The 18,794-nt window shown below is 44.5% G+C and overlaps 1 protein-coding gene and 2 pseudogenes across 1 annotated transcript in view; 1 reads left to right on the plus strand and 2 right to left on the minus strand.

Annotated features, from left to right (window-relative positions):
• LOC144511842 (MAP kinase-activated protein kinase 2) overlaps positions 1-18,794 on the plus strand; it is a 209,422-nt gene that overhangs the window by 79,373 nt on the left and 111,255 nt on the right. The window lies entirely within an intron of this gene.
• Positions 10,492-10,697, minus strand: LOC144479346 (U2 spliceosomal RNA; annotated as a pseudogene).
• Positions 10,818-11,027, minus strand: LOC144479347 (U2 spliceosomal RNA; annotated as a pseudogene).

Below are 18,794 nucleotides of genomic sequence, written 5' to 3' on the forward strand. Positions count from 1 at the left end.
ACCTTGATGGTTGCCCTTCTCGGTGGTTGATAGAGGTTGCAGGCTTGGAAGGAGCTGGCGAAGGAGCCTTGTGGAATGCATCTTTTGATGGTTCCACACTGCTGCCACTCTGCATCCTTGATATGGAGATGCTGGCGTTGGACTGGGGTAAACACAGTAAGAAGTTTAACAGCACCAGGTTAAAGTCCAACAGGGTTATTTCGTAGCAAAAGCCTCAAGCTTTCGGAGCCTTAAGCTCCTTCTTCAGGTGAGTGGGAATTCTGTCCCTTAGGAACAGAATTCTGTTCCTAAGGAACAGAATTCCCACTCACCTGAAGAAGGAGCTTAAGGCTCCGAAAGCTTGAGGCTTTTGCTACCAAATTAACCTGTTGGACTTTAACCTGGTGTTGTTAAACTTCTTACTCTGCACCCTCACAGTGGAGGGCATGCACGTGTTCGAGGGCCCTGCATTTTCTTGGATGGGTACAATGCCCGTTAAGCTTGATGCCACCCAGAACAAAGCAGCTGCTAGATTGGCACCCCATCCAGCACCTTAATCACTCACTCTCTTCACCACTATTGTTGATCTTCACGGTCCCATGGGGAGTGTTAGAATAGCCTATTGCATAATCTATGTAATAAAAATATGATATTTCCTTTCAGATCTTTGTTTGAATCTATTGGGAAGGATTGTGAATTGTCTTTGGTCTCTGATTCTTCTTGTTTTGACACAATGCGCCAGTTACAATTAGCAACCAGATCCAATTGTGCTGTATATTTGTACGGCACTTGCTAGTAAAGGGTGGCAGGCTGCCAGAATTCCTTCACTCTGAGAGGCTTGGGTGTGGGGAGGGTATGAAAACCCACTGGTTGTCAGATGAATTTCCAAACGCTGCTCTCGCTATGCTGGCCGTGTTTCCAGAGCCAGTTTTCTAAGTTGGATTGCTCCCCATGCCAGCAGGTTCAAAACCACTTCCTGCTGTGGAGGCAGAACTGGCGGCGAGATGCCAGCAGATTGTTGACAGATCCATTTCTTTCTGTTTATTAGTTTTTTTTTGGGGGGTAAGATATGTTAGGATTCGGAAAGTGCGGTCTGCCACTCTTGGGGATACCTTCTCTTGCCTTTAAAGCAAGACGATTAGATTTTCTGCCAAGTGGCCTCAGGGAGAGAAGCTGCATCCTATCAGTGGGAGGTGTGGAACAGCAGAGTGCGATAGCTTCCCGGCTGCGGATTTTGATTTAAAGAAACGAATAATAATCAAATGAAAACTGCTGTTTCTCAGCTTGATGCAGGCCGCTGAGAATCTAAATGAGCGACTATCTTTGGGGGAGCTGGATTAATCATTATTTTCTAGTAAGTAAGTCTGTGCGCAGCAAATGTCCATGTCCATTTGGACCGCTCCTTTGAATTGGACATGAACTAATTACGGGTAAGCTGTTCAAAACACTCGAGCAAATTATTCCCCGCATTGATTTGAATGGACTGATCAGTGCAGTGCCCTCTGCTGTTCGCAGAGGGCGTCACCATTCACATTTGGATTAATTTGTACCAAGATTTTATCATAGAATCCCGACAGTACAGAAGGAAGCCATTCGGCCCAATGAGCCAGCACCGACAACAATCCCACCCAGGCCCTATCCCTGTAAACCTCTGTATTTACACCGCTATTCCCCTGATGCTAAGGGGCAATTTAGCATGGCCAATCAACCTAACCCATACATCTTTGGACTGTGGGAGGAAACCGGAGCACCCGGAGGAAATATGCGCAGATACGGTGAGAACGTGTAAACTCCACACAGTGACCCAAGCTGGGTCTCTGGCTCCGTGAGACAGCAGTGCTTGCCACTGTGCTGCCCCCATAGAATCCCTACAGTGCAGAAGGAGGCCATTTGGCCCATCGAGCCTGCACTGGCAACAATCCCTCCCAAGCCCTGGGTCAATGTAACATGGCCAATCCACCTAAACCGCACATCTTTGGAGTGTGGGAGAAACCAGAGCACCCGGAGGAAACCCATGCAGACACAGGGAGAACGTGCAGACTCCACGCAGAGGGTGACCCGAGGCAGGCACTCGAAGTCAAAAGTTGTAAAAGCTCCCAAGTAAGCGAGTTGAACAAAGTTACTCAAGTTATGTGATGCAAATAACTTGTGGGTGGCGCAGTGGCACAGCGGTCAGCACCGCTCCCTCACGGTGTCAGGGACCCGGGTTCAATTCTGGCCTTGGGTCACTGTGCAGAGTTTGCGAGTTCTCGCCATGTCTGCATGGGTTTCGTCCGGGTGCTCTGGTTTCATCCCACACTCCAAAGATGTCTGGGTTAGGTTGATTGGCCATGCTAAATTGCCCCTTAGAGTCAAGGGGAATTTCAGGGTAAATAGGTGGGGTTCAGGGATAGGACCTGGATGGGATTGTTGTTGATGCTGGCTTGATGGGCCGAATGGCCCCCTTCTGCACTGTAGGGATTCTATGATCCTTCTAGTAAAGAGTTAAATACTTCACAGCGGCGGCAAATTGAGACAGGTTCACTTCAGGTTTGGGGCACTTGCTCATCCTTCGTGACTCTTGCTGCAGGTAGTAATCCTGGTGTTGTAGCGTTTGACTACAATGGCCTTGCCACCCATCCGGTACAGTTAATTAGTGTGGTATTCGATTGCATTGCCCTGTTGCTGGGTGACAGGCGAGGAAGGAAGGGGCAAGATGCCAGAGTGAGCTGCTGATGGATGCCCTGTGCTCCAACCTGACCAAACTATGAGTGTGATGTTGCAGAGCACGGATGTGTGTCAGCTAGAACACTCGTGAGCTGTGCGGAAATGATCTTGTTGGCGGATTTTGTACATTACTGATCAAATTAATCCTGGAGCAAGTCGGGATTAGACGCGAGTTACAAAGTGACGCCTTCACAGAGGATTAAACCAGTGAATTGATTGAGGCTGTGAGGATATGTGCCGACCCCCAGGCATTAGTGACACTGATGTTGTGATTCCTCATGAAGTGAATTGAATGGCGTCGCAACACTGCTTCCAGTGTTCTGGCACGCGGTTTCGGATTGGTTTTCCCAAGTGGATCTGCCTGGGTTTTGCACGCTGTTAACTCGCTGTAAATCTTCTGGTGGTATCATGCCCGGAGTCAATGAACTATGCCTCCTCTTTGGAGCCTGAGAGATTCACTGATTGCTGCAAAGTGTCTTGCCTGATCAAGTGCCAGACTGTCGAAGCAGTTGACTGGAGCTAAATATTTTCCCCGTCTAGATGCTGCATGTTGCCGGATAGTATTGTTGCCCCATCAGTCACAACACACGTGCCACTGGACTATCTGACTCACTGACTGAAATAGTAGGTGAACATAAGCCAGTAAGATGGCCTCCGCTGTGGCTCCCTGAGGATCTTGGCTTGATTGCCTTGTTGGAAATGTTGTTTGCTTGACTTGTGCAGTTATTGACCCTTTTTGATGAAGGGAAAATTGCCTACATTCCTGGCGAATTAAACACTGAAAAACGATTTAGGGGAAAATAATCCACTTATTTTGTGTCAGTGGATTCACTACACTGAGTGAATCTGAAAGGAATAAGCAATGTATATTATTCTGAATAACAACTTGCATTTCAAGCCCATTCTTCTGTCCAGTTCCTCCTCCCAGCTCAGCAACGAGTTCAGGCTCCACTTTGTGCTTTCTCAGTGTGATTGCTCAATCCTTGTGTATTTATGATGTGGAGATGCCGGCGTTGGACTGGGGTGGGCACAGTAAGAAGTCTCACAACACCAGGTTAAAGTCCAACAGGTTTATTCGGAATACGAGCTTTCGGAGTGCTGCTCCTTCATCAGCTCAGTAGCCATTCACCTGATGAAGGAGCAGTGCTCCGAAAGCTCGTGATTCCAAATAAACCTGTTGGACTGTAACCTGGTGTTGTGAGACTTCTTACTTTTGTATGTGGGCTCGTTCAGTGTTGTACATTTCCCCGGTCTTGGGTAAGGGCAGAAATCTCTCCATCCTAATCTGTTTCACTTCACGCCAATCTTTGATCTGTTTTATTATTGTCACATTGGGATACGGTGAAAAGTATTGTTTCTTGCACGCTATACAGACAAAGCATACCGTTGACAGAGTACATAGGAGAGGCGGAAAGAAGAGGGTGCAGAATGTAATGTTACAGTCATAGCTAGGGTATAGAGAAGGTAGGTCCATTCAAAAGTCTGATGGCAGCAAGGAAGAAGATGTTCTTGAGTCGGTTTGTATGCGATCTCAGACTTTTGTATCTTTTTCCTGATGGAAGAAGGTGGAAGAGATTATGTCCAGGGTACATGGGACTCTTGATTATGCTGGCTGCTTTTCTGAGGCAGCGGGAAGTGTAGATGGAGTCAATGGATGAGAGGCTGGTTTGCGTGATGGACTGGGCTACGTTTATAGTTTATAGCCCTTTATAGTTTCTTGCGATCTTGGTCAGGAGGCACGCATTGTACACCCCTCCCCCACTACACACACATTCTCTTTAGTGAGCCTCTCTCAAACTGAATTAACCTTCTGTCATATGCTGACCTTCAGCTGAACTGTTGGATAATTTCTTTTGATCAATAAAATGATTGCCAGCGGTATATTTATGGGCGTTGGTGTTGCAATGTCTGCAGCAGCTAAATCATTTACTTGCAAGTCAAACCGCCAACAATAAACATTTATAAATTGACTCGAAAGAATCCAATTGGATGAAATTTGATTATTAGCTCATCGGGCAAAAATGGGAGTTCACCGAGGGAACACATGGGCCGCACTCTGGGAGCGTGTCAGAAGGTCTTTGTGGTGATGCTGTGAATGTTCCGGAAAGTTGATCGGCATCTGACAAAGTGATATAAATTCTGGGTGATGCCTGTGGGGCTTTACTGAGCTGTCGTGAATTCAAGTGCGAATGATCTATTCACTTGAAATATGAAACCAAATGGTAAAAAAAAACTCTTCAGAACGATTCTGCAATATTTATATTCATGGGGCAGGGTTGATGGGAGGACAGTCCCATAGTGTCATAGGGCTGTCTGTAATTCTAAATACTGTAGATGTCAGCATATAAGTTGACCGTTGAAGCCTCAAAATCTCTCCCAATATGGGGGTGGTCTTAAACGCTGAGGATAAAGGTGTGGCTGGTCACTCGCCACGTGAGGTCTGGGTGTGCCTTAGACTCCTGCCCACTTTTACAACACAGCCCGTACCGCCTGCTTGTACCTCTGCACTAGTTATAAGGCACCAGTAAGTGAAACATCCATTTGTGGGGTGAAATATTGAGGCTGCCTACTATTTAGTTATCTATTAGTGTCACAAGTAGGCTTACATTAACACTGCAATGAAGTTACTGTGAAAATTTCCTAGTCGCTACATTCCGGCGCCTGTTCGGGGACACCTGAGGGAAAATTTAGCGTGGCCAATGCATCCTAACCAGCATGTCTTTTGGACTGTGGGAGGAAACCGGAGCACCCGGAGGAATCCCGCGCAGACATGGGGAGAACGTGCAGACTCCGCACAGACAGTGACCCAAGCCGGGAATGGAACCCAGGTCCCTGGCGTTGTGAGGCAGCAGTGCTAACCACTGTGCTGCCCTAACATGATGAGAGCATGTAATGGCTGAAGCGGGAGGGGTTGGGGCTCAACTTGTCTGCTGAGTCTATACATAGTTTTGAGGGCTGAACAAATGCGGTTGTCTGATAGGCTGGGTCAATTTGTACCTGACTCGATTTTATGGTAATGCATTAAAGCCACTTTAATACATTAAAACCCTGAGCAATGAGATTCCCTTCCTAAATCTTTCCACCTCTCTAACTCTCCTGCCTTTAAGATGTTCCACAGAACCAACCTTTTCGACCATGTTTTCAATCTCTCTGAAAGTGACTCTGTCCGTTTTCTTGTCTGTTTATGCTTCTGTGAAGTGTCATGGGACATTTTTACTATGTTGTCATAGAATCCCTAAAGTGCAGAAGGAGGCCATTTAGTCCATTGAGCCTGTACTGACAACAATCCCACCCAGGCCCTATCCCCGTAACCCTGCTAAGTTATCCTGTTGCTAAGGTTAATTTAGTATGCCCAATCAACTGAGCCTACTCATCTTTGGACTGTGGGAGGAAACCGGAGCACCCAAAGGAAACCCAGGCAGACACGGCGAGAATGTGCAAACTCCACACAGTTGTCCGAAGCTGGAATTGAACACGGGTCCCTGGCACTATGAGGCAGCAGTGCTAACCACTGTGCCACATGCCGCTCTTAAAGACAATATTGATGTTATTGGATAGTGTTTACTGAAGGTGATGGGGGTGGCTCCTGTCAGAACTTCAGCCGGTGAAAGACCTGCGTCGCCTACATTTGGGAAGGCCCGTACCTCAACAACCTGCAAGCACCCCTGTCTGCTGCTGGGTGAAAGTCAGCACTGGTATAATGTGGTCACTAATTTCCTACTTTCGGGCCTGAATTGGCAGTGGGAGCAGGAGGGTCGTCAACAAGTCTCCCTGTCCTGGACTTGTTTGGTTAAATGGTTCCGTCTCCAACATCTCCTCCGCCAGTGCAGAAGGAGGCCATTTAGCCCAGTGGACCTACACCGACAATCTCACCCAGGCCCTATTCCTGTAACCCCATGTAAAGAAAGCCCACCAACACATCTACTTTCTCAGAAGACTAAGGAAAATCGGCATGTTAGCTACGACTCTCACCAACTTTTACAGATGCACCAAAGAAAGCATTCTTTCTGATTGTATCGCAGCTTGGTATGGCTCCTGCTCTGCCCAAGCCTGCAAGAAACTACAAAAGGTCGTGAATGTAGCCCAATCCATCACGCATACCAACCTCCCATTGACTCTGTCTACATTTCCCGCTGCCTTGGCAAAGCAGCCAGCATAATTTAAGGGCCCCATGCACTCTGGACATTCTCTCTTCCACCTTCTTCCGTCTGGAAAAAGATACAAAAGTCTGAGGTCACATATCAACCGACTCAAGAACAGCTTCTTCCCTGCTGCCGTCAGACCTTTGAATGGACCTACCTTGCATTAATTTGATCTTTCTCTACACCTTAGCCATAACTATAACACTACATTCTGCACCCTCACGTTTCTTCTCTATGAATGTTGTGCTTTATCTATATAGCGCGCAAGAAACAATACTTTTCACTGTCTACTAATACATGTGACAATAATAAATCAAATCAAATAAAAAGTATTTACCCTGCTTATCTCCTTGACACTAAGAGTCAATTTAGAGTGGCCAATCAACCTAACCCACGCATCTTTGGAGGGTGGGAGGAAACTGGAGCACCCGGAGGAAACCCACGCAGACATAGGGAGAATGTGCAAATTCCACACAGTCATCCAAGACTGGAATTGAACCCGTGTCCCAGGCGTGTGGTACTTGCTTTATTTTGGATTCTGGGTGACTAATGAATTGACTTCTGGCTCTGTGACCCACAAGGAAACACTGTCGCTGAGAATTGATAGTAGCCACCTTGCACATGTTGGTTCCACTGACCCTGAATTAAAAGTAGCACTGATATAACAGTAACTTAACATTGCCACACAGAACTCACTAAGTGGAAGTTTTCCTGTGGAGCTTGCGTGCTCACATGGGGAACTCAGTTTCCAGTAAACATTCTGTTTCTTCTCACCTCCCCTGTTTACAGTGCAGTCAGAGAGCTTTGCTGAGACTTCCTCCTTTACACCCGCTATGTGGCTTTCCGGTGGATATTTAAATGGAGATGGGGGCTTGTTGTTGTTGGTGGGCAGAGGTTGGTGACTGTTTTACAAAACCATGAAATAGACTTGAGGAACAAAAGGAGGAGACTTTTGAACGGGGTGATCGACAGCTTGGTCAGATAGGTGAGTTTTCCGGATGATGTTGGAGGGGAGGCGGGGGGGAAGATTGTAGGCGGGTTTTGAGAGGGAAATTCTATTACCTCGCTCAAAGTGGGAGAAGGCATGGTCACTGGTGGTGGGACGAAGGGAGGGAGACAGAGCTTCACAAGGGGACGGAGTTGGGCAGAATTCTGGGTGTGGTGGGTGCTGTAGGGCTGGAGGATAATGCAGAACTGGAAGGGGTGAGGCCACGAAAGGATTTAAACACAAGCTGAAGATTTTAAATTGGAAGTTGTGTGCATGTGTGTGCGGAGGTTGCTATGCAAGTCAACAAGGCAAAGGATGGTGGCTGATTGGGATAGTGGGTGACTGGGACTTTTTGTCAGGTCAGACAGGATTTGGCCACAGAGCTTTGACTTGGCTGAGGTTAAAGCGTGGAGCGTAATGGAAGAGTAGAGTTACAGATGGTCAGGGGTCGGGTAATGTTACTGAGATGGAAGTAATCAAGCTGGGGGTTAGCTGCTCAGCTTACAGCTGGACAGGAGGCTGAGGTTACCAGTAGTCTGGTTCAATCTGAGATCATTGCCGGAGGTGGTGGGGAAGCGGTGGAGAAGGATGGAACCAGTGACATCGGAGTGGGTTTGTGATAGGGCCAAAGCTGATGACTTCTGTTCTCCCCTGTTTAACTGCAGCAAATGGTGGTTCTCCCAGATACTTGGGTTATGACGTTGCAGACCAAATGACCCAAAGTACTTCACAGAAGCATAGGCAGACAAAATTAACTTGGCAAACATCGCAATAGCAGCCAGATGGAGATGAAGTTTTATCCAGTGACATATTGTCACAATTCAAAATATGTTTTCAGATGATATTGACCTGGTCAGTGGTTGCTTCTTCAATTGGGCTTAACTTCTGAGGTAGTAGTAAGCCAAAATTATCCAAAGACTTATTCAAGGGTTCTCAGCCTCTTTAGTCTGAAATATCATGTTTAATGCTGTCCAGTTTTTGTAAAGTACTTGTATTTTTTATTGGGTGAGGATTGAGATCTTGGATTCCGCCATGGGTTCAGTGTCAAAGATCATGTTTGGCAACAACTGGAATTGAACACACTGCTCTAGGTTAGTGTTTAAATTTCCATTGAGGAGTAGGCTTGGTTATGATGGAGCCTTGTTGGTGTCTCCTATTGAGATTTGCACGTGAGTATTGGTTGCTTGGGTAAGCAGCAAGGCGCTGCCCTGTCCACCATTCTCTAGTTTGGGGTTGACATTTTTAAGAGAGGAGGAAGTGAGGGAAGTGAATAAATTGCTGGGCAGTTGGCACCAAGTTGGACACTAAGCCACAGGTTGAACTAACTATTTTAATTAATCAATAGGATTACACTTTTCTTTCAATAAACCTCATAAAACAATACATGTTACCAAGGATTTCTTTCCTTTTGCACTGAATTCTAGGAGTGCCAAAGCCTTTATTTCCTTTGCCATAAACCCTACTCCCTTAATTGTCAATGATTCTATGAGCTTCCCTGGCTCTTCACCTCTGGCTGAATCAGGCTATTGTAAAACATTGGCATCCAGATCAATTAGGTTGAACAAGTCCCACGTGGCTGCTAGCGCCAAGAGATCTGATTTCCAACTGTGCAATGTCAGCACTGCAGCACAGTGCTGCTGGAAACTTTATCCACACTTCTTCCCCCTCTAGTCTCTCCAATGTCTTCCATGCTGGTGTTCCACCCCTCGCACTCCGGAAAAATCCACCCCATTCAGAATCCCCTCCTAGGTGAAGCTTCACTTGCCTGTTGAACTCGGTATTGTCAATCTCCACTGGCTCCAAAGCTTTTAAATGCCTTGGATTCATCATCCTCACCTCAACAGCCTCTGGCATTGTCCGCATTCCCTCTCCCTTTAACCCTGTCACCAGTAGCAGACCCTTGAGTTACTTTTTGGTCTTGCTCCTCACCCGAGCATTAAAAGCCTTCTTTCAAACAAGATGACAATATCTCTGCTAACTCGTGGCTAATTGTTCTTGCTTTATTTTTCTCTTGTAAATCATCTTGGGATATTTATCTATATTGAAGGCTGGATATGAGCATAAGACGAGTTGTCGTTGGTTGTGTTACTACAAGTGTAGGCTTTGGCCGTGTCTAGAGCTCTGTGCATCTTTCTCTCGCTGGGGGGAGGGGAAGGAACTGCTCAAGGGAAAAATTGTCTTCTATCTTTGATATCCATCAAAGTAATTGCCTCCTTCCGTCTTTTGAAATAACGATCGCACTTCATCCTTCACCCATTCCTTGCTGCTTTCTGTGCTGCTCATCACTAACCGCCATCCTTCATGAGCCTGCTCTGTCGCGTCCCCCTAATTTTCCTCCATACTACCGTTTACTTTATTCACTTGAGATCCTGTTCTGAGGTTGCCTCTGTTTTGTTCAGCAGTTGGCTTTGAAATAGGATGCCACTTGCTGAATAATGATGATCGAAGCTTTTTCAATGCTTTCATCCTTTAGCAAGCCTGGATGTGGTGTGCATTGGCTTCCTCTCTTTCCTACCCCCCCCCCCCCCCCCCCCCCCCCCCCCCTGCTTTCTCTACCACAAAGTTTTTTTAAAAATTCCACTTCAATCAAATCAAGTCCAATTCAGAGTCTCAACAAGTTGAGACATTCCCGATCCAAGCTGACAAGACAGGGTCTGCAACCCCTGTCTTGGGCCGGATCGACATGAGCCAAGCTGATTGGAGTAGGCGCAGTTCTTCCTCCTCCAAGGCTTGATCTCATTTGCATCTTAGCCAAAAGGCTGAGATGCCGCTTTTAAAAATAGCTTCATATGAAAATGAAGCTTAAATGTAACCTAATGACCTCAACCAAGTGCAGCATCCGCATACTACACTTGATCTTAGCCAAAAGGCCAAGAAGTTTTTTTTTAATACTTTTCCAATTCAATCAAATCAAATCCAATTCAGAGTCTCAACAAGTTGAGACATTTCAGATCCAGGCTGACAAGACAGGGCGAGCGACCAAACCACCCTGTCCTGGGCCTGATCTACATGAGCCAAGCTGATTGGAGAAGGGGGAGGTTCCTCCTCCAAGACTTGAGCTCATTTGCATCTTAGCCAAAAGGCCGAGATGCCGCTTTAAAAAATTGCTTCATATGAAACATATGAAGCTTCAGTGTAACCTAATGACCTCAATCAAGTGCAGCATCCAATCCATACTACACTTGATCTTAGCCAAAAGGCCAAGAAGTTGTTAAAAAATACTTTTCCAATTCAATCAAATCAAATCCAATTCAGAGTCTCAACAAGTTGAGACATTTCAGATCCAGGCTGACAAGACAGGGCGAGCGACCAAACCACCCTGTCCTGGGCCTGATCTACATGAGCCAAGCTGATTGGAGAAGGGGGAGATTCCTCCTTCAAGACTCGAGCTCATCTGCATCCTAGCCAAAAGGCCGAGATGCCGCTTTTAAAAATTGCTTCATATGAAACATATGAAGCTTCAGTGTAACCTAATGACCTCAACCAAGTGCGGCCGACCATGGGCTGCCGACCATACTACACTTGATCTTAGCCAAAAGGCCGAGAAGTGGTGTTACAAACATTCTCTTAAATAACTGCAACCCAAGATGCTGTGGCCTTACAGAGGAGGAGAGAGCAGCAACAATATTTAGCACAGGCTGACTTAGTACCATTTCACAAGACTATAGGCCAGAGTAAATACTCGGCATTCTGACAGTGCTTAAAGTCAGAATTTTGCAATCGCAATGACAACGAAATAATGAGCATTCCCTGTCTGTAAAATTGACTGCATCTTCTGAAGCCTGCACTTGGAGAATCTGGGAGTTGCTGTCAGTAATTTAAAGGATGCACTGTTCAATTGCTTGCCAGTAGAAATGAATGAATTAATGGAAACTTCTTTTTAAGCTACTGCTTGCAAAACCCTGAAGTTCTGGGTTGTTGAATGAGATGCAACTTCAATTTAACAGGATGCTATCTATATTTTACAACTAACTTGCAAGCCCTGAATAAACTAATTTCCTAGTTGTGCAACTTAGTCTTTTGGCGGTACAGAGTATTGCTGAAAAAAACTGCATATTGTTGCAACTTTTTGCCTTGCTCTCATTGGGACAATTCACAAGAATGCCAAATGTTAGGAGGAACACCAGTTTATACTGCATGAGAAGAGAGTGCGGATTTGTTGGAAAATGGACTCTGGTAAAAGGTATTGCCATGGCAACTGCACCAGTTAACAGATGAGTGGCGGTTAACTGCCAAGCTTTGTTTAAATTCGCACCAGTCAAAATGTCAAATTTCTCCATTACACTAAATACCACTGTTTCTTTTTAACATTAGAATGTTTTCAGATTTTTTGAAGTTTCTTTGATATTTGAGCTTCTATCATTATCCCATGTGTATGTCCAATCTTTGTTGGCTGCCTGTAAAATTATTAAAAAGTGATGGAATAATCAATGCTTTTTAAATCCTGCTTGATTGTCTGTGAGAGTTCCTCAATATGATTGGCCGCGAAGCTTGCTTAACAACATAAATGCTGGACACCAAAGACCCCTGTAGCTGGCACCAGAACCAAATTAGCATATTGAAAGGGAAATTCAGGCCCCAAGGATTGACCCGAAGGAACGTTTCCCATAAGGATTTAGCAATGGTGAGCGCTGTCACTTCCGGTCAATGTTAGTACCCAGTTTGAACCAGTATGGCTTCTACTTTTGAACCTCGTGTCAGGTTCCAAATGTGAAAGCCTTCGCTGAAAGTAAGCGTGCAGACAGTAAAGAAGGCAAATGGTATGTTGGCCTTCACAGCGAGAGGATTTGAGTATAGGGATAGGGATGTTTTGCTGCAATTGTATAGGGCGTTGGTGAGGCCACACATGGAGTATTGTGTGCAGTTTTGGTGTCCTCATCTGAGGAAGGATGTCCTTGCTACAGAGGAAGTACAGTGAATGTTTACCAGGCTGATTCCTGGGATGGCAGGTCTGTCGTTTGAGGGCAGACTAAGTCGTCTAGGATTGTATTCATTGGCGTTTAGAAGAGTGAGAGGGGATCTCATAGAAACTTATAAAATTCTAACAGGGTTAGACAGGGTAGATTCAGAAAGAATGTTCCCAATGGTGGGGGAGTCCAGAACTAGGGGTCATAGTTTGAGTTTAGAACTGAGGTGAGGAGAAATTTCTTCAACCAGGGGGTGGTGAATGTGTGGAATTCACTACCACAGAATGTAGCTGAGGCCAAAACATTGTCTGATTTCAAGAAAAAATTAGATATAGCTCTTGAGGCTCAAGGATCAAGGGATATGGGGGGGAAGGGCGGGTCAGGATATTGAATTTGATGATCAGCCATGATCAAAATGAATGGTGGAGCAGGCTCGAAGGGCTGAATGGCCTACTCCTGCTTCATGTTTCTATGTGCCACCAGCCCAGACTGTCAAAGAGCTATGATGTTGATAAATAAAGATGTAAGAATGGAGAATCTTGCAAACCACCTTGCTGCTTAGAAACAGGGCTGCACTCGCAGGGAAATATGGTGTTAATTTATTGCTTATCGTTCCCACTGTTCACTGAGAACTCCAACTTCGGCGTCAGATAGTTGCAAAAAACGGATCAAATTCCCATTTATTCTCTGGTTTCTTCACTCTTTTTACAAATTTTTATTTCTTTTAGCTGTTCTCACATCACTTCAAACTTCTCTCCTCTTTATAAAAAATATGTATTTACGCTTTTGTCCATCTTGTTAATTTGGAAGTTGCTCCAAGCCCCGGGTTAAAACGGGGTCTTAACATGTTTATGAGCGATAGAAGGCTCTGGGACTCGGCTAGTGCCATCTATTGGATATAGTTTGGTATTACAGCAATTAGCTTCATTGCTTCATATGTTTCATATGAAGCAATTTTTAAAAGCGGCATCTCGGCCTTTTGGCTAAGATGCAAATGAGCTCAAGTCTTGGAGGAGGAACGTCCCCCTTCTCCAATCAGCTTGGCTCATGTAGATCAGGCCCAGGACAGGGTGATTTTGGTCACTTGCCCTGTCTTGTCAGCGTGGATCTGAAATGTCTCAACTTGTTGAGACTCTGAATTGGATTTGATTTGATTGAATTGGAAAAGTATTTTAAAAAATCAGCTTCATTGCAGAAGTTGATTCAGTCCAATTTAGGGGTAAGAAAATGATACTCCGAAATGGAATGGCATTTTATCTGCTGTGGTTCAAGAGATGTACATTTCAAGTGGCCTAGACAGCAAACCCAGCACAAAGGCATCGGGGATATTTCAGGCCCTGAGTGAGTTTTGATGAAGAAACTATTGATACAGCCCTTGACTTGATTTAATTTATTACTGTCACTTGTATTGGGATACAGTGAAAAGTATTGTTTCTTGTGCGCTAAATACCGCACTATCTCTGACACATTTGCAGGTCCCATCATTATGACCCTTGGCAAATCCGGATAACACAAACTTCTTTCCTCTTGTGAGAGTTAAGAAAAGCAGCAGCCACCAACACCTTCAATGACATTGTGTGCATTTTGTCCATTAACTGCTCCTTCAACAGTTGGTTATATTGAGAGCCAGACATATAGAGCAGAGAGCTTTTGTTGTCTGACCAAGCCGGGAAGAATAAGTTCCACTTCGTCAGCCTTAAATTTCCCCGTCATTTAACTGTTAACTACCCGTTCAGCTCAGTAATATTCATCACATGCACTCCACCCTGGCTTTCCACTGGGACATAATGGTAGAATCGGTAAGTGAGTCAGAGATGGTGTTTATTAGTTTATTATTTTATTAGTGTCACAAGTAGGCTTACATTAACAGTGCAATGAAGTTACTGTGAAAATCCCCTAGTCGTCACACTCCGGCGCCAGTTGGGGTACACAGTGCTAACCACTGTGCCACCCCAAAATAGTTTAGCTGATAAAATGGGCAATGATAACACTGCTTGCTTCTGTAAAGAAAGAGAAACGTTTTTGTGGAGTTCCTCAAAGTGAGACAACTCCCTTGGTAAAAAGATCAAATTACCAGATTAAAACTGGCAATTAGTGTAAAGTCAACCTAACGAGAACAAGTCTCTGTTTGTGATGTTTTTCTTTGCTTCATGTCTACAATACTTGAGAAGGGGGAATTTGTGGATTGATGATACTACAACAATGACTCGCATTTATAGAACACCTTTAATGGAGAAAAGCAGCTTGGCGTAATTCACAGGAGCTCCACACACACTTGGCGATTCAAACAAAACTGCTCAAGTTCCAAATTCTCAGAAAGTAAGCTGAAAATCAATCCAACAATTCTAAAGCAATGATAATCATCTTTTGAGATGAAATTTGAAGTAAAACTGTAGATTTTCTCAGAAGAAAATTGTATCAATATTCTGGTTACCTACAAAATCTGCCCTCCCAAGATCACAAAAAAAATGGTATCAGTAACAGCAAGAAAAAAACACATTGCATGCTCAATGGGCCAAATGGCCTCCTTCTGCTTTGTAGGGATTCCATGATTCGATGAGCTGGACTATACCCTTATACATGTTGATCAAGATTGAACCTCTGATAGTTCAGCAAAATGTTGAATGGAGAAAAATGCCACATACAGTTGAAAATTACTTAATGACTAATGCAATGTATCCACTTTGAGATGTTGCACACCTAAATATACCAGACAAAGACATTTCCGTACCGCACTGAAGAGGTGCAGAATGAAAAGAACGTTTGCTGAAACAGAAAATGTACTGCACTGACCTGTAGTTAATAATGAAATCAAACAGAGATTCATTTTGAATGCGATTTAGTTTTAATCAGGTTTGATTCTGGGCAAGAAGGTCTTCTAAATCTGGTAAAATGGTTTCAGGAAGAGAAAGCATTTTTTTTATGATGGACTTTTATTCAGAGTGTTTTATCCTTCACCTAAAGTAAATTAATGTCACAAGTCTGTTTGTTTTTTTAAAACCAAGCGTTTGAGACAGGCAAGAAGTCAGTCAGCAAAATACAAAAGGGTTGAATGTTCTAGACCGGGGTCCTTCAAGAGAAGATTGTAGATGGGATGAGGAACCTTTTAAGTTGAAAGGATATTTAGTTCTACAAAGTAAATTATCTCAGGCTAATTGTGCTGTGGGATTTTCTAACACAATTGATTCCTTAACATTGATTTGATCTAAAGAAATGGCTTCCATTATGGGACATCTTCCACTGAAACCATGTCCATTTGAATAACGTCAGAACAAAAATTCAGAGAATTAATACTGCGCTCAGAGCCAGAGTATCCCATTCTGCTCTTCACCCACTCATCTGCCAATTGATAACAGGGAGAGATGTCTCCAGCAATCACTACAGCCCAAGAGGTCATAGAGTCTTACAGCATGGAAACAGGCCCTTCAGCCCAACTTGTACATGCCGCCCCTTTTTTTAACCCCTAAGCTAGTCCCAATTGCTTGCGTTTGGCCCATATCCCTCTATACCCATCTTACCCATGTAACTGTCGAAACGCTTTTTTAAAAGACCTCTGGCAGCTTGTTCCAGACATTCACCACCTTCTGTGTGAAAATACTGCCCCTTTTGGACCATTTTGTATCTCTCCCCTCTCACCGTAAATCTGTGCCCTCTAGTTTTAGACTCCCCTACCTTTGAGAAAAGATATTGACTATCCAGCTGATTCTTGCCCCTCATTATTTTATAGACCTCTATAAGGTCACCCCTAAGCCTCCTACACTCCAGAGAAAAATTGAATCCATTGATCAAAGATGCGATGCAACCAGATCAGCAACTGACCACTGCTCCTTTGGTTTTGAATTGATCTTAAATATAATTTTAAAATAAATTCACATTTCTGTAGCAAAATAACCATTTTAAATGAACAAATCCATTTTATGGCTGGCACAAGTATGTTTCACAGTATCATAGAATCATTGAATCCCTACAGTGCAAAAGGAGGCCATTCGGCCCATCGGACCCATAACAGTGCTAACCACTGTGTCACCGTGCTGCCCCGTTTCAATAACTGCAGCAAGCAAAGAAACCACAGCAAGTGCCACACACAGGGCGGCACGGTGGCACAGCTGTTGGCTCTGCTGCCTCACCGCCAGGGACCTGGGTTCGATTTGGAGTCTGCATGTTCTCCCCGTGTTTGCGTAGATTTTCTCGAGTGCTCCGGTTTCCTCCCACAGTCCGAAGGATGTGCTGGTTCGGTGGATTGGCCATACTAAATTCTCCCTCAGTGTACCCGTAAAGGTGCCAGAGTGTGGTGACTAGGGGATATTCACAGTAACTTCATTGCAGTGTTAATGTAAGCCTACTTATGACAACGAATAAACTTTGTGTCTAAGCGTCACCTTATTAGACATAAAATCTTGAAGAACTAATCGTCCGTTTTACCTGGGACATCCTGAGTAAACATTCCGAATCAACAAGTCAGTTCATAAAGAAAGAAAAAAACATGTGTTATTTTGTTTTTCATTCATGGGATGTGGATGGCACTGGCCAGCCTTTATTGTCCACCCCTAATTACCCTCGAGAATGTGGTCATGAGCTGCCTTTTTGAACTGCTGAAGTATATATTACCCTTCACAGCCCAGGATACCCCAAAGCATTTACAAGTATCACTACTCCCGGGGAGGTGATGGCCTCATGGTCTTATCGCTGGACTATTAATCCAGAAACCCAGTTAATGTGGGGACCCGGGTTCAAACCCCGCCACGGCAGTTGGTGGAATTTGAATTTAATAAAAGATATCTGGGGTTTAAAACCTACTGATGGCCATGAAGCATTGTCAATTGTCAGAAAACCCATTTGGTTCACTAATGTCCTTCAGGGAAGGAAATCTGCTGCCCTTACTTGGTCTATCCTACATGCGACTCCAGAACATTGCGGTTGACTCTGAACTGCCCTCTGAAATGGCCTAGTAAGCCACTCGGTTGTATCAATTGCAACTGCAGCGATTCAAGAAGGCAGCTCACCACCACCTTCTCTAGGGCAAGTAGGGATGGGCAATAAATGCTGGCCAGCCAGCGACGCCCATGTCCCACGAATGAATTAAAATAAATCCTCCCCAGAGCTGCACTGGATGTCAGCTTGGACTATTTTCTGCTCATGCCTCTGTGTAGGGACTTGAACCCACAACCTTCAGACTCTCAAGATGAGAAATCTTGAAGAACTAATCTTCCGTTTTACCTGGGACATCCTGAGTAAACATCCCGAATCAACTGAGCCACAGCCAATACCTTCAATCAACATCATCATACCTCTGATTAGGTAAATTGGCAAACCAGTGCATGTTTTTAAGAGTGTGGAATTCCATGACCAAATGGAAGACCATTTTGGGATAGCAGTGAAGATAGGTGGCACATAAAGCTCGGGTACTGCCACTGAATAAAACCCAGCTGAAAAGCAGGATTACTTTTGACAAGACTGTTTTCTTTTAAAGTGCATCATCCTTTCAGACAAAAGAACATTCCTCTTGACTTCAGCTACCATGAAAGGAAGGGACAGCAAGAATGACGTTTGTGATGAATGGTTTATGCTGTTAATGGTTTATGCTTGTCATAGTGATGAAGCAAAGTCTTCATTTAAAAGAATATGCCCCTCAGATTACAGTGCTGTGCAGGAATTTGTAATTGAGTTGTTTAAACGATTCCTTCAACAACTCCATATATACAGTGGAGTCCTGATGCGATCAACTCTTTAACATTTCAGAGTTGTGCACCACAATTCCTGGTTGCCTGGTGCACATATATCTTCCACCTCAAACTGTGGTGTGGGAATCACACACACACACGGTGAAAATTGAGCAATAGCAGACCCGTGTCTAAAAGCAATCAAAATTCCAAAGAGATATAATAAAGAACAAAGCCTTGAGCATCAAATGCGGCGACAATTTCCTGTTAGTGATATTCCCGAGTTTCTGTAAAGCAGCATTTCAAAAACATCTCAAAGCTTGAAATGATTTGGTATTCTTGGAAAAAAAAGCCCAAGAAATGGGCCTCTCCCATTTGAGATGGTTGTGGGAGGCATGTTGCAGCATGGGTC

Source organism: Mustelus asterias, chromosome 25 (genome assembly GCF_964213995.1).
Source record: "Mustelus asterias chromosome 25, sMusAst1.hap1.1, whole genome shotgun sequence".
Classification (NCBI taxonomy): Eukaryota; Metazoa; Chordata; class Chondrichthyes; order Carcharhiniformes; family Triakidae; genus Mustelus; species Mustelus asterias.